The sequence below is a fragment of the Triticum aestivum genome, chromosome 6B, assembly GCF_018294505.1.
Source record: "Triticum aestivum cultivar Chinese Spring chromosome 6B, IWGSC CS RefSeq v2.1, whole genome shotgun sequence".
Taxonomy (NCBI): Eukaryota; Viridiplantae; Streptophyta; class Magnoliopsida; order Poales; family Poaceae; genus Triticum; species Triticum aestivum.
The window spans coordinates 676,394,518-676,410,283 of record NC_057810.1 but is presented as its reverse complement, the minus strand read 5'-3'; positions in this window follow the sequence as shown (position 1 = coordinate 676,410,283).

The window sequence follows — 15,766 nt, the reverse complement described above, 5'->3', positions numbered from 1 at the left end:
CGGATTACTGGCTAGAGTGATGATTCCGTTGGGCCCGGTCATCTTGAGCTTCATGTACCCATAATGGGGTATAGCTTGGAAGCTCGCGGATGCGTCCCGCCCTAAAAGGGCGTGGTATCCACTACTAAAAGGGGCCACTTGGAATGTTATCTCTTCGGACCTATAATTTTCCGGCACCACATCGAGTGTGATTTTTCCCGCACATCGTGCCTCCCGACTAGGGATAATTCCTCAGAAGGTCATGCTGCTTTGCTCAATGCGGCTCTTGTCTATTTCCATTTTGTTGAGAGTTTCCTCATAGATGAGGTTTAATCCGCTGCCGCTGTCCATGAGCACTTTACTAAGCCAGAAGCCATCCACAATTGGACTAAGGACCAAAGCAGCCGGTGCTCAGACTGCTCGGAATTGAGGTTCGTCATTGGCATTAAAGGTTATAGCCATGTCGTTCCAGGGATTTATTGTTGCAACATGGCAGACTTCAGCGATGCCGCGGAGTGCTCTCTTGCGCATGTTATTCGAGGCGAAAGTCTCGAAGACTGTCAACACTGTATTGTTGTTTTTACGGGATGATGCTCTGCAGTATTGTTAATGAGGAGATCCTCACCGCTCTTGGCCACCTGCCGAAGTATCCAACATGCTCTCGGGCTGTGTGTTGGTATGGTATCCGGTGTGGTGTGAATTTTGCCTGTCGCGACCACCGCACCTCTCGGGCGCCGTCGCACTCTGTTTCTCCATTTGAAATTTCAAACCCGACAGGTGGAGCCCGCCTGTCAGCCTCACAGCCGTTTCTTTTAAACGAAGCGTTATCCTGGACTTTTCCACAGAGCCCCCTGGAAACTTTCTGTTTCACTACAGATGGGTCCTTGGACCAAAACTCTTATAACTTTTAAACAAAAAATGATTTTTGATTGATTCCTTTTCTGTCATCTTTGTTTTTTTGTCTAGATTTTTGTCATATTTATTTGAAAAATATTTGGAACACTTTTCTATACACTCGCGGTATTTACGTTGCGTGCGTATTTTTCTTATACCGTAGATACCGGAGGAGGTGACGGAACTGCAAACTTCACACAGTTAAACTCCGACTACTCCGAACCAGGCAAGCATGTTTGAACGCTTGATATGATGAGTGTTGTTGCATGTTTGCATTTTAGTATAGTCATGGCATGTTTATGAACATCACTTTGAATGTTATATTTCATGCACATAAGCGGAAAGTAAGTTTCGGCAAGCATTATGTTGTTGGATACATATTTGCATAGTCATGTGTTGGCATGAGGATGGGTAAGATGGCAGTGTTGTGACATGTCAGTCTTATGCCAGATTATTTGACTTCCGTGTCATCGTGAAACAAATCACCTTTCCATTCATTCCTTCCTATACTGTCACATGTTTTCCGAAAGGAATATGGCATAGTAAGTTGCAAATCGTTTTCCTGGTACACACCAAATGGAGAGGCCGGGATGAGGATTCCATGGCCCTGGATTAAAGTCCGTCATCCGGTCAGGGGGCATGGGTGTTTCCGGTTGGGACCGAGAGGGGGGCACCCCTTAGAGCGCGCGTATAGAAATTTGATCCCATGCTATTCGAGGTTGTGGCCTCCCCGTCTCAAAGTTTTTCTTGGTCGTTGTCCAGGGTGATTCCTGGCATCGTGAGGTGAAATGGGTGTGTACTAGTTAAATGTGTTTCTACTGAAATACCGTAAACGGAACTAGTCCTTCGTGACTATGGAAATCCGTTGGCTGTGGTCAGTTCATCCAAACTCTGCAGAGTCTCAAAAATCTTTCAATTATCTTGTACATTGTTCAAGTACGGTATTCATCTTATCTTGTCAGGTATCAGCCTCAGTGACAAAACTCCGGTGGGATTTATGTGCGATAAATCCGGTTAAAAGATTATTCTTGTGGATGGACTAATCTTGTTATTTACATTTATACAAGCCCTGTCTGCGATGTCGCTCAGACGTCCGACGGTGGCATACCTGTTATTTACTTTTGTTATAGGCCCTGTCTGTGATGTCGCTCAGACGTCCGACGGTGGCATATCTGTTATTTACATTTGTTGCAAGCCCTGTCTGCGATGTCGCTCAGACGTCCGACTGTGGCATTTCTTTTATAGCCCTGTCTGCGATGTCGCTCAGACGTCCGACGGTGGCATTTCTTTTTAGCCCTTTATGTGATGTCGCTCAGACGTCCGACTGTGGCATTTCTTTTAAAGCCCTTTATGTGATGTCGCTCAGACGTCCAACTGTGGCATTTCTTTTAAAGCCCTTTATGTGATGTCGCTCAGACGTCCGACTGTGGCATTTCTTTTAAAGCCCTTTATGTGATGTCGCTCAGACGTCTGACTGTGGCATTTCTTTTAAAGCCCTTTACGTGGTGTCGCTAAGACGCCCGACTGCGGCATTTCTTTTAAGCCCTTTATGTGGTGTCGCTTAGACGCCCGACTGCGGCATGCATTTTATTTATTTACCTTTCGAGGCGTCGCTCCAGACACCCGATCGGTTTTCAGTTATATATTTTATTTATCATGTCCTGCAATATTATCATTGTTATATGAGCATCATCCTTGTTTGTGACGCATTCATGCATTCATTGATTATATCTTTTGTCCGAACTGTCTTGCGAGTACTTTCAAAGTACTCACCTGGCTTGTTGATTTGGCCAGATGTTGATGAAGGCGGTCTCATGGATGAAGAGTTTGATAGCGAGTCCGACGCCTAGAGGAGTTCCAGTCAGTCCCGTGCGATCCTGTTTTGGTCATTGTATTATCCGCTTCCGCAACCCCAGAATAAATTCACCGAGCCTCCCCCGACGCTCGATGAGCTGCCAGTTAGGAGTCAAGTTATCCACCACTTTTTCCTCGAACTAGTAGCATGCCACCACACCCCTGTGTCCTAACCGCCCATATGTAAGATATCGGCGAGTTTGTAATAAATTGTTGAGCAGCTTCAGCTCAACCATGTAATATATTCGATGCTACTGGTTCTCTGTTTATCAAGCATTTGTCTACCAGAAAGGATGACTTTTCCTATACTGGGATTTAAAGATCGATTTTCTCAATATTTACTTATTGAAAAAGTCGGTCGCGACAGACTTGGTAACCAGAGCCAGGCTGACTGTAGGAAGCCACTAGGTGCGATCGCTAATTTAATTATTAGCATGACAGTGTTTACTCTTGTTTTTACAAAATGTAGTCATCTTTCTGACAGTCAGCATAAGAAAAATTATGATCTGATCACTCAGAATTTTTGCCTACTTTTGTAGATGGCCGGCAGCGACTGCGAGTCTCAAATGTTCACCAACGTGCCAGAGGGGTTTGTCAAACTCCTCTCCTTCATCGTTCAGGTCACGATGGGGCCATCCGTGCGCCCAGTCTTCACGCTTTATCCACACAAGATCAACGACAGCCTGACCATGCACCAAGCCGCGGTGCAATTCAGGGGAGGGCGTGTTGAGATGCGCCGCTTCCGTTTCTTGGGGAGAGCCATGCCTACAGAGAGGCATGCTATGCAGATGGCAGCCTGCAAGGCGATAGCTTGTCTTCGGGATGTCCTTCCTGCAATGAAGACCCGTCGCTATCGCTACCTTCCATGCCATGTGCCTTACACCTGTCACTACTCATTCTCTTGCCCCAGAGGAGAGCAAGACGAGGCCTTTGAGATGCTTGTCGAGTACCTCCGAGCCCTGGAGGCAGCCTTTGACAGCATGGTGGACGACCTCGTAGCTGCCCGCATGGACTCAGTTCATGGCTGTGCTGCTAACAGGAGGGAACTCCTACACACCGCTCCACCGCTTACCTTTATCTCGTCCTCAGCTTCTCATTCGCCTACCATTCTCGCTACTGCACGTCGTCTGCCTACCACTGAGGAATTCAACCAGGCTATTGCACCCACTCCCGTTCGTGTTGCACCACTTTTTGCACCCACTCCCATACGTGCTACTCCACCTATTCCGGCCACTCTTTTTCAGGGTACTCCGCCTACGGCACCTGCTCCATCAGCTCAGCGCAGCGTTCCTCGTCTGGAACCTATTAGCGAGGAGGAAGTTGATTCCCCAACGTCACTGCGTCTCACCCTCGGCAGGCCAAGGGAGATCCTCACCATCTCCGACTGAGGACGCGTAGACGCCATGCGATGTATCGACTTGTGTAATATGTTTATATGTACATAGGTTGTGAGAAGTAGCCTGTTTGCGCATCATGTAGGATCTGGAGGAGTGCACTAGTTTAAATAACAAGTCAGGATTATGTACGCATATCCTGAGTGATATACTGTATAATTATGCCCGCGTGTAATATATGTAATAGTCCTTCTCCGCGCGCAATCGTGTGTTTCCAAAAATATCCTGGAGTTTAAAAATGTTCTTTGTGTGTGATTTTATTGATTTTTGCGACTCTCTTTCTTATCTTATGAGTTCACAAAATATATCCCCAGAGTGAAAGATGTCTCGTCCTTGGACGCGCTCCATGCCAACTCAGCCAGAAGAAAATTATGGCACACCACAGAACCACAATTTCACTCAGGGTCAGACAAGTCAACAGGACAGTGAAACAGCTTTTACACAAGTTTGTCGTTTGTATGAACAGAGTCAGCAGCAACACCAGGAAATGATGAACCAATTCATCAATATGGGAAGTAACCGTGGTCAGTATCAACCGCAATCCAAAATATCTGAGTTACAAAAGACGCGTCCTCCAACATTTTCTCATACTGACAAGCCTCTTGAGGCCGAGGACTGGCTTCGAGACATAGAGAGAAAATTAATTATCGCACAGTGTTCAGACCGTGAAAAAGTATTGTATGCACCACATTATCTCACAGGAGCAGCTGCATCGTGGTGGGAAAACTTCCTGCACATGCACCCCAACAAAAATGAAATCACCTGGGAAAATTTCAAAGAAGGCTTTCGTGGGGCACATATTCCTAAGAGCGTCATGAAAATCAAGAAGAAAGAATTTGATGAACTCAAGCAAAGGGCCATGACAGTGTCAGAATACAACAGTCAATTCACTCTGCTGTCTCGCTACGCCAATGAAGAACGCATGACCAAAAGCAAGAAGATGGAAAAATTCTTGGAAGGCCTGGCACCCGCCCTTAAGTGCCAGCTAGTTGTGCATACCTTTCCAGATTTTAAAACACTGGTGGATAAGGCCATTACTCTGGAAAATAAGCGACGTAGCCTGGAAGATTTCTGCAAACGCAAAAGGGACCAGACTACTTTTGCTCGCAACCCCAGAAACAAGACGGAAATTCAGAAGGGTAGAACACACAAAACCCCGACGGAAAATTCACGTCCAATCAAGAATTTCCATGCAAGAGACAAAGAGTTCACCTATCGCCCAGGCGTTACCTGTTATGCTTGTGGAGAAGAAGGGCACTATGCCAAGCAGTGCCCCAAGCCAAGGAGCTCAACCCCGAAGCTCAATAATGGTGGCAATAATTCAGCACCAAAGCGAAGCAATTTCAACCCCAACAAAAACCATCGGAAAGGTCACTTGAACCACGTGACCCGAGAGGAAGCACAGAACGCCCCAGATATCGTACTCGGTACGTACCCCGTCAACACAATACCTGCCATGGTTTTGTTTGATTCTGGAGCTTCTCACTCATTCGTTTCGAAAAGTTTTGCTTTGCAAAATAATTTTTCGATGCTTCCCTTGGAAAAATCAATGATCATCAAGTCCCCTGGAATTAAGCAAGTGACCCAGAGTTACTGTCAAGGTGTGGTTATTGAATTTGAAGGATTGAAGTTTTACGCCAACCTTATTGTACTGGAAAGCAAAGGACTGGATGTCATCCTAGGAATGGATTGGTTAACCACCAACAAAGGTTTTATTGACTGCTTCAACCGTACCGTGATTCTCACACACCATCATGGGAAGAAAATAAAAGTTTCAGCCAAAGAGAGACAAATACCTCGGCAACCTAGATTAAACAAGGTGGACGTTTCTGAGCTGAACAAGGTTCCAGTAGTATGTGAATTCCCAGACGTATTTCCAGAAGAACTACCAGGCATGCCACCAGACCGAGAGATAGAATTCAGCATTGAGCTAGCACCCGGAACCGCTCCTATTTACAAGAAACCTTACAGAATGGCACCATCCGAATTGGTAGAGTTGAAGAAGCAAATAAAAGAATTGTTGGAGAAAGGATACATACGAGCCAGCTCCTCACCTTGGGGTTCTCCAATTTTATTTGCCAAGAAGAAGGATGGAACAATGAGGTTGTGTATTGATTATCGAGCTCTCAACATGGTCACAATCAAGAACAAATACCCAATGCCCCGAATAAATGATTTATTCGATCAGCTCGCACAGGCCAAAGTCTTCTCAAAAATTGACTTGAGATCAGGATACCACCAATTAAAAGTACGAACAGAAGATATTCCCAAGACCGCCTTCACCTCCAGATATGGGCTGTATGAGTTCACAGTGATGCCATTCGGGCTAACCAACGCCCCCGCATATTTTGTTCACCTCATGAACAAAGTATTTATGAAGTATATGGACAAGTTTGTTGTGGTATTCATCGATGATATTCTGATATATTCCAAAACACCAGAAGAGCACGCCGAACATCTCAGGATTGTACTCGGAGAACTCAGGAAACATCAGCTGTACGCCAAATTCAGCAAATGTGAATTTTGGCTAAGGCAGGTGGGTTTTCTGGGCCACGTGCTAACCCAAGAAGGTATTGCAGTAGACCCGGAAAAAGTCAAGGCCGTACTTGGCTGGAAACCACCAGCTAACGTAACGGACGTACGGAGTTTCTTGGGAATGGCAGGCTATTATCGGAGATTTATTGAAGGATTCTCCACTATAGCAAAGCCCATGACACAATTGCTCAAGAAAGGCAAGAAGTTTGAATGGACAGAAGCATGTGAGAAAAGCTTCCAAGAGCTAAAAAGCAAATTAACAACGGCACCAGTACTAATTGTGCCAGATATACACAAGAATTTTGAGGTATATTGTGACGCATCCCGGAAAGGCCTCGGATGCGTATTGATGCAAGAAGGCAAGGTAGTTGCGTATGTCTCTAGACAACTACGCAAGCATGAGGAGAATTATCCCACTCATGACTTGGAATTAGCAGCGGTCATCCATGCACTCAAGGAATGGAGACACTTTCTACTTGGGAATCGTTGTGAGATATACACAGACCATAAGAGTCTTAAGTATATTTTCACACATCCAGAGTTAAATTTACGGCAACGACGCTGGTTAGAGTTGGTGAAGGATTATGATGTTGGAATCCACTATCATCCCGGAAAAGCAAATGTTGTGGCAGATGCACTTAGTCGAAATCCCAGCACGGACGACGACAGTATACCAAAGTTGAGGCCAGAATTTCAGCAGGAATTTGCCCGACTCAATCTAATAATGGTTACCGAAGGCAGTGTGTCGAATATAGAAATACAGCCTACCCTAATGGAAAAGATCAAGGAAGCCCAGCACGGACACCCCAACATTGAGGGCATAAAAAGAAAAGTGAGTTTGGGAAGAGCCTCAGAATTCAACGTAGATGACCAAGGAATATTGTGGTACGGAGAGAGGCTATGCGTACCAAATGTCAAGGACCTCAAACAGCAGATATTGACTGAAAGTCACACAGCTCCGTATTCAATCCATCCTGGAGGGACAAAAATGTACAAAGACCTTCAGGAAATTTTTTGGTGGCACGGTATGAAGAGAGATATAGCCACGTTCATTGCATGCTGTGACTCTTGTCAACGTATCAAGGCCGAACACCAGAAACCAGCCAGACTATTACAGCCAAATAAGATACCCGAGTGGAAATGGGACGAGATTGGAATGGACTTTATCGTTGGACTGCCACGGTCACGACACGGAAACGATGCCATATGGGTCATAACCGACAGATTAACCAAGGTGGCACATTTTATTCCGGTAAAGACAACTTACACCACTCAGAGACTGGCCAGACTTTATCTTGCCCGTATCGTCTACCTGCATGGAGTCCCTAAGACTATCATCTCCGATAGAGGCACACAGTTCGTCTCTATATTTTGGGATCACCTACAACAGGCACTGGGAACCCAACTAGCCTTCAGTACCGCATACCATCCCCAGACTGATGGGCAGACGGAACGCGTAAACCAAATCCTAGAAGACATGCTAAGAGCCTGTGTCCTCACCTACGGGAACATTTCGGAAGAAAGTTTGCCATATGCAGAGTTCGCATACAACAACAGCTATCAAGCCAGCTTGCAAATGGCACCCTTTGAAGCTCTATATGGGAGAAGATGTCGTACCCCGCTAAATTGGTCAGAGACCGGAGACAGCCATATCTTTGGCCCAAATATGCTAAAGGAGGCCGAGGAGAAAGTTAAGACAATTAGAGAATGACTCAAAACAGCTCAAAGTCGGCAAAAGAGTTATTACGACCGAAAGCATCGGGAAATCAGTTTTGAACCCGGAGAATTGGTATACCTGAGAGTTTCTCCTATGAAGGGTCTGCAACGATTCAAGATTAAGGGGAAACTAGCACCAAGATTCATCGGACCATTTCATATAGTGGCCCGAAGAGGCACGGTAGCCTACTAGCTAGACCTACTCGGAGACTTATCCGGTATCCACAATGTGTTTCACATCTCGCAGTTGAGAAAATACGTGAGCAACCCAAAGAAGCAAGTTTCACATGAGAATATTGACATGCAACCGGACCTCACTTACCGGGACCAACCAATAAAAATATTAGAAGAGTCTGAGAGGAGGACCCGACAGAAAACCATTAAGTTTTTCAGAGTTCAGTGGAGTAATCACACCGAGAATGAAGCAACCTGGGAGAGCGAGGATTTTCTTCGGACAGAGCACCCACACCTGTTTAAGGATCAGCTGAAATCTCGGGGACGAGATTTTTCCTAAGGGGGTAGGTGTTGTGACACTCCAAAAATTTGGTGATTTTTGTTTTCAGAAAGAGCCTTGCTTGGTTTGAAAGAAGGTCATTTAAACCCTTCCTAAAAACCATCTTCTAAGTTTGCCCTCTCAAAAATCTTTTTCTTGAATTTAGTTTCTTTTAAAAAGAAAACCCTTTTGAGTTTTGGTCTTTCATTTGATTTTTGTATCCACTCTGGTTTACCATGCCTCCTATGGTAAAACTCCCCCAAAAACCCCTCCTCCCACTTTGGTGCAACCCAAACATTCTATCCAAACTAATAAAATCCATTTTGGATTTTATTCCAATTATTTCTCCTCCCAAAATAATCCTGCCTTTTCTTTTGAGCCTAGGTGATTTGCAATGCAAGTACCCTAATGCTTTTGATTTTTGACCTCAACTCAACACCCCTAGATAGTCCTTTGTACCCACAACCCAGAACCATCTTGATCCACTCTTCTTCTTTTCAAATATTTCAAATTACACTCACTGCAAGTTTGGACCAGATTTGCCAAATTTGGTGAAATTCATATCTACACTTCTCCAAAAATTCCACAAAAATTCAGGCAACCTCTAGTTGCAATGAGAGACCAATCCACCAAAAATCAGCTCAAGGAAAAATCCCTAGATACCAGAATATTCTGTCGAACACCTGGCATGCACTATTTTGTTCATATTCAGTAAATTCAGAAAGTTCAGTGTCGTTTCTCCGACAGAACTTCAGTCACATGCTCACTGTGTGTTTGGCACGATGCTTGCAGCCTGGCCTGCTTGTCCGGAGCTCCACACGCGCGCTTGGCGCCTTCTTGGCATCGGTGGCGCCCTGGCCCGCCTGCGCCGGTGTGCTTTGCGGCGGTAGAACCACCATAACGGCCGACAGGAAGCAAAACGGCGGCTCAACGCCATTCGGCGCCGCCCAAACCTCCTGGTGGCTCCGCATGGCCATCTCCTTGCCAGCGCACGCATGCAGCACCGTCGCTGTGGCTTGGCACGCGCAGAGCACGCTCTCTGTCGTCAACGGGCCGTGCGACCGTTCCGTCGAGGGCAGGCCGTAAACCTTCCTCCCGTGCTGAGCTGGACCCTAAAATGGCACCACTACTCCACCTAGGCGATGCTCAAGCTCCTAAGCCGACCGTCCAGCCACAGCGCCGCCGTAATCAACTCGCCGGACTTATCCGTTCACGGCAACTGACTCGGGCCGGCTATATATAGCACCCCCGAGCCTGCTCTCGCCCCCGCACGACTCCACCACCTCACTAGACCCCGCCTAGCCACTGGGAGAGCCTCGAGGGGCCCTTCTTCCCTGACTCCGGCCGCCCCGTTCCGCCTCGGCCTCCACCTTGATTCGCTTCGGTGAGGCCGTCTCCGACGCCCTAACTTCGTCAGCAACCCCCTCGAGCAACTAGGAGACTAACCCCCACTCCTATTTGATCCCCGCAGCTCCCTCCGGTGAGATCCACGACTGCCCGAACTGCCGTCTGCCGGAGCAAGGGCCGCCGTCGACACAGTGCTCGCTGGTGACCACCACCACCACCACCCACAGACGCGGAACGGTGCACTGATCTCGAAGGTAACCCCCGATCACCTTGCCTCGCCGTGGATCGCCGCCGGCGACCACTGCACCTCTCGGGCGCCGTCGCGCTCTGTTTCTCCGTTTGAAATTTCAAACCCGACAGGTGGAGCCCGCCTATCAGCCTCACAGCCGTTTCTTTTAAACGAAACGTTATCCTGGACTTTTCCATAGAGCCCCCTGGAAACTTTCTGTTTCATTACAGATGGGTCCTTGGACCAGAACACTTATAACTTTTAAACAGAAAATGGTTTTTGATTGATTCCTTTTCTGTCATCTTTGTTTTTCGGTCTAGTTTTTTGTCATATTTAATTGAAAAATATTTGGAACACTTTTCTGTACACTCGCGGTATTTACGTTGCGTGCGTATTTTTTTATACCGTAGATACCGGAGGAGGTGACGGAACTGCAAACTTCACACAGTTAAACTCCGACTACTCCGAACCAGGCAAGCATGTTTGAACTCTTGAAATGATGAGTGTTGTTGCATGTTTGCATTTTAGTATAATCATGGCATGTTTATGAACATCACTTTGAATGTTATATTTCATGCACATAAGCGGAAAGTAAGTTACGGAAAGCATTATGTTGTTGGATACATATTTGCATAGCCATGTGTTGGCATGAGGATGGGTAAGATGGCAGTGTTGTGACATGCCAGTCTTATGCCAGATTATTTGACTTCCGTGTCATCGTGAAACAAATCACCTTTCCATTCATTCCTTCCTATACTGTCACATGTTTTCCGAAAGGAATATGGCATAGTAAGTTGCAAATCGTTTTCCTGGTACACACCAAATGGAGAGGCCGGGATGAGGGTTCCATGGCCCTGGATTAAAGCCCGTCATCCGGTCAGGGGGCATGGGTGTTTCCGGTTGGGACCGAGAGGGGGGCACCCCTTAGAGTGCGCGTATAGAAATTTGATCCCATGCTATTCGAGGTTGTGGCCTCCCCGTCTCAAAGTTTTTCTTGGTCGTTGTCCAGGGTGATTCCTGGCATCGTGAGGTGAAATGGGTGTGTACTAGTTAAATGTGTTTCTACTGAAATACCGTAAACGGAACTAGTCCTTCGTGACTATGGAAATCCGTTGGCTGTGGTCAGTTCATCCAAACTCTGCAGAGTCTCAAAAATCTTTCAATTATCTTGTACTTTGTTCAAGTACGGTATTCATCTTATCTTGTCAGGTATCAGCCTTAGTGACAAAACTCCGGTGGGATTTATGTGCGATAAATCCGGTTAAAAGATTATTCTTGTGGATGGACTAATCTTGTTATTTACATTTATACAAGCCCTATCTGCGATGTTGCTCAGACGTCCGACGGTGGCATACCTGTTATTTACTTTTGTTATAGGCCCTGTCTGTGATGTCGCTCAGACGTCCGACGGTGGCATATCTGTTATTTACATTTGTTGCAAGCCCTGTCTGCGATGTCGCTCAGACGTCCGACTGTGGCATTTCTTTTATAGCCCTGTCTGCGATGTCGCTCAGACGTCCGACGGTGGCATTTCTTTTTATCCCTTTATGTGATGTCGCTCAGACGTCCGACTGTGGCATTTCTTTTAAAGCCCTTTATGTGATGTCGCTCAGACGCCCGACTGTGGCGTTTCTTTTAAAGCCCTTTATGTGATGTCGCTCAGACGTCCGACTGTGGCATTTCTTTTAAAGCCCTTTATGTGATGTCGCTCAGACATCCGACTGTGGCATTTCTTTTAAAGCCCTTTACGTGGTGTCGCTAAGACGCCCGACTGCGGCATTTCTTTTAAGCCCTTTATGTGGTGTCGCTTAGACACCCGACTGCGGCATGCATTTTATTTATTTACCTTTCGAGGCGTCGCTCCAGACACCCGATCGGTTTTCAGTTATTTATTTTATTTATCAAGTCCTGCAATATTATCATTGTTATATGAGCATCATCCTTGTTCGTGACGCATTCATGCATTCATTGATTATATCTTTTGTCCGAACTGTCTTGCGAGTACTTTCAAAGTACTCACCTGGCTTGTTGATTTGGCCAGATGTTGATGAAGGCGATCTCATGGATGAAGAGTTTGATAGCGAGTCCGACGCCTAGAGGAGTCCCAGTCAGTCCCGTGCGATCCTCTTTTGGTCATTGTATTATCCGCTTCCGCAACCCCCGAATAAATTCACCGAGCCTCCCCCGACGCTCGATGAGCTGCCAGTTAGGAGTCAAGTTATCCACCACTTTTTCCTCGAACTAGTAGCATGCCATCACACCCCTGTGTCCTAACCGCCCATATGTAAGATATCAACGAGTTTGTAATAAATTGTTGAGCAGCTTCAGCTCAACCCTGCAATATATTCGATGCTACTGGTTCTCTGTTTATCTAGCATTTGTCTACCAGAAAGGATGACTTTTCCTATACTGGGATTTAAAGATCGATTTTCTCAATATTTATTTATTGAAAAAGTCGGTCGCGACAGCATGGCCTATTGAGCCATCCTTCCAATACGGTTCCATGCCCTTTAGTGGGCTTTGGTTTCTTCGTGATTGGATCGGGTGACTTGCGAGAGTTCACCCTTTTCGTTTGGACGAGGGGTTTAGTGAGAGTCAGAGGATCCCAGAATGTTGCCTGGGTTTTCTAGGCGCTTTTCATCGCACAGTACTTCTGTACAATGGCCGCCAGGTCGGCAAAGTGTGATATGTCACGGCGACTTTTGGCATTAAGGATTCCCTTGTCCGTGCAACTTTTGCAAAATAATGAGATTGCGTCTTCCTCGCGACAGTCCTTAACCTTGCTCATTACAAGGAGGAATCTGGCCCAAAAGTGATGTACTGTCTCTTGGGATTGTTGTCTGATGTGGGAAAGATCGCTTGTATCTAGGTGGGTGGGTGGATTTAAATCCGAATCCTGACCCGATCCGGGATTCCGAGGCTGAGGAGCTTCGGAACTTAGTAGTTCGGGTTCCGGGATGTTACCCAATTTTCTGGCCCACTGTCCGATTCTAAATTCGGAGTTTGGGGCACGTCCTCCCGCGAGCGGGTATCCGGCTCAGCGAGATCAGGAAACCGAACATAGTTCATCCTCAATATAGAGGGAGAGTTGCTGCATTGCTCCTCCACCACTGCTATTTGATGGGTGATCGGCGGAGAGTTAATCTCTCTTTGATCGGGTTTAAGCCCAATCCGATCATAGTCCGTAGCAACTCCCAAAGCGGCGATGCGACCCAAGAGCTCGTTCAAGGACGATAGCTCCATCGGATCCATCCGCTCGGTGTATTCGAGCTGACGTGGAGGTTGTTTTTGATGACCCGAGAAGTCATCGTCGGCACGGCGGCTGAACGGGCGGTCAGGATGAAGCCGCCTAGTCGGAGGGTTTGGCCTGAGGCCAGGGCTTCCTCGGAGGCGATGTTGTCCTTGATAACAAGGTGGGCCATCAAATCTTTTTTTCGACGTCACAGTGGAACTCTCAATGAAAGCACCAATGTCGGTGTCAAAACCGGCGGATCTCAGGTAGTGGTCCCGAACTGTACGTCTGAGGCTAATGGTAATAGGAGGCGAGGGATACGATATTTACCCAGGTTCGGGCCCTCTCTATGGAGGTAATACCATACTTCCTGCTTGATTGATCTTGATGATATGAGTATTACAAGAGTTGATCTACCACGAGATCGTAGAGGCTAAACCCTAGAAGCTAGCCTATGATTATCATTGTTGTTGTCCTACGGACTAAACCCTCCGGTTTATATAAACACAGGAGGGGGCTAGGGTTACATCAGGTCAGTTACAGAGAAGGGAATCTACATATCCGAATTGCCAAGCTTGCCTTCCACGCAAAGGAGAGTCCCACCCGGACACGAGACGAAGTCTTATATCTTGTATCTTCATAGTCCAACAGCCCGGCATAGGCATATAATCCGGCTGTCCGAGGACCCCTTAATCCAGGACTCCCTCAGCGGCCGCCGCGTTGTCATTCCTCTCCGCAGCGGAAGCAACCGCAATGTCTCGGGGCACCGCAGAGTCGGCGACGGTGAGGTGGGACAACACGTGGAGCAGATGATCGAGGAGCTGGTGGACTCTGACTTCTCCATGCAGATCTGCCATTACACACTTAGAGCATCTCCAGCCGCGCCCCCAACGGGCCCTCCCAAGGCGATTTTTTAGCGCCGGTGGCCGAAAATCGGCCCAGTCGCGCCCCCAGGATCTCGTTTAGCGCCAGTTTGGGCGAAATCCAGAGCCGGCAATCCTGCCCAGAACCCAAACGGCCGGGTGTCGCCTGGGTGTGCCGGCACAAGCAAAAAGCAGCGTGGGGCCGCTCTGTCGGCGACTGGAAGCCCTTTTCCCGCCGTTTCCTCCCGCTCCACCCCTCTCTTCTCCATTCCTCCTGCCAAACCCCCGCCTCCTCCCTACCCTTCCGCCAGCCATGCCGCCGAAGAAGTACGTGATGCCACAGGCCGCGACGGATCCCACCGCCGTCGCTGCCAGGCCGAAGAAAAGGAAGCCGAGGGCTCCGCTGTCCAAGCCCCCCGGCATGAGCAACACCGAGTGGAAGGCGGATGTGGAGCGCCGGGAGGCCGTCACCGCCGACAGGTGCAACAGGGCCAAGAAGGCTAGGGAAAAAGCGGCGCATGTTGCGGCGGAGCGTGCGGTCGAATAGGCGGAGGTGGCGCTCGCGACAATGGTAAATACACCCGGTGGGCACCCGTACGCGGCCTGAAGCCAGCAAAGCATCGGCTCTCCGGCCGGGTTCTCGTCGTCGCCGCACCCATGGAGCACGTCGTCGCCGCACCCATGGAGCACGTCGTCGTCGGGCTATGCCGATTGGGACGCCCATGGTGGCTTCAACCCCAACATCACCTTCCCCCATGGGCGCCCTGCCCAGCGCACACCCTCGCCCGCGTTCGCCGGTGTGCAGCACCCGCCATACACATACTCGCTGTCGGACTACGCAGCCTCACCGACGCCACCTCTTCGCTGTGGCCTATACTCACAAGCCTCATCCTCGTCGCATCTCGGCGACGCCGACACGACGGAGGCCTACATGAAGGACATCATCGCAGCCGGCTAGGCTGCCACCGCCGCTTCCCCCGGGTTCACTATGCAGGATGACTCGATTGACCTCGCCGACATGGACGACGAGCTCGACTACGGCATGGAAGAGCCGGAGAATGAGGAAGAAGAGGAGGAGGAGCCGGCGCCGACGAGGAAAGGCAAGAAGAAGAAGAAGACGAAGGCCAAGTCCGACAATCCACGCATCAAATGGGCGTCCAAGGAAGAGGAGTGCCTCTCCGAAGCGTGGAAGGTTGTCAGCCTCGACCCGGTCACCGACACGAATCAGAG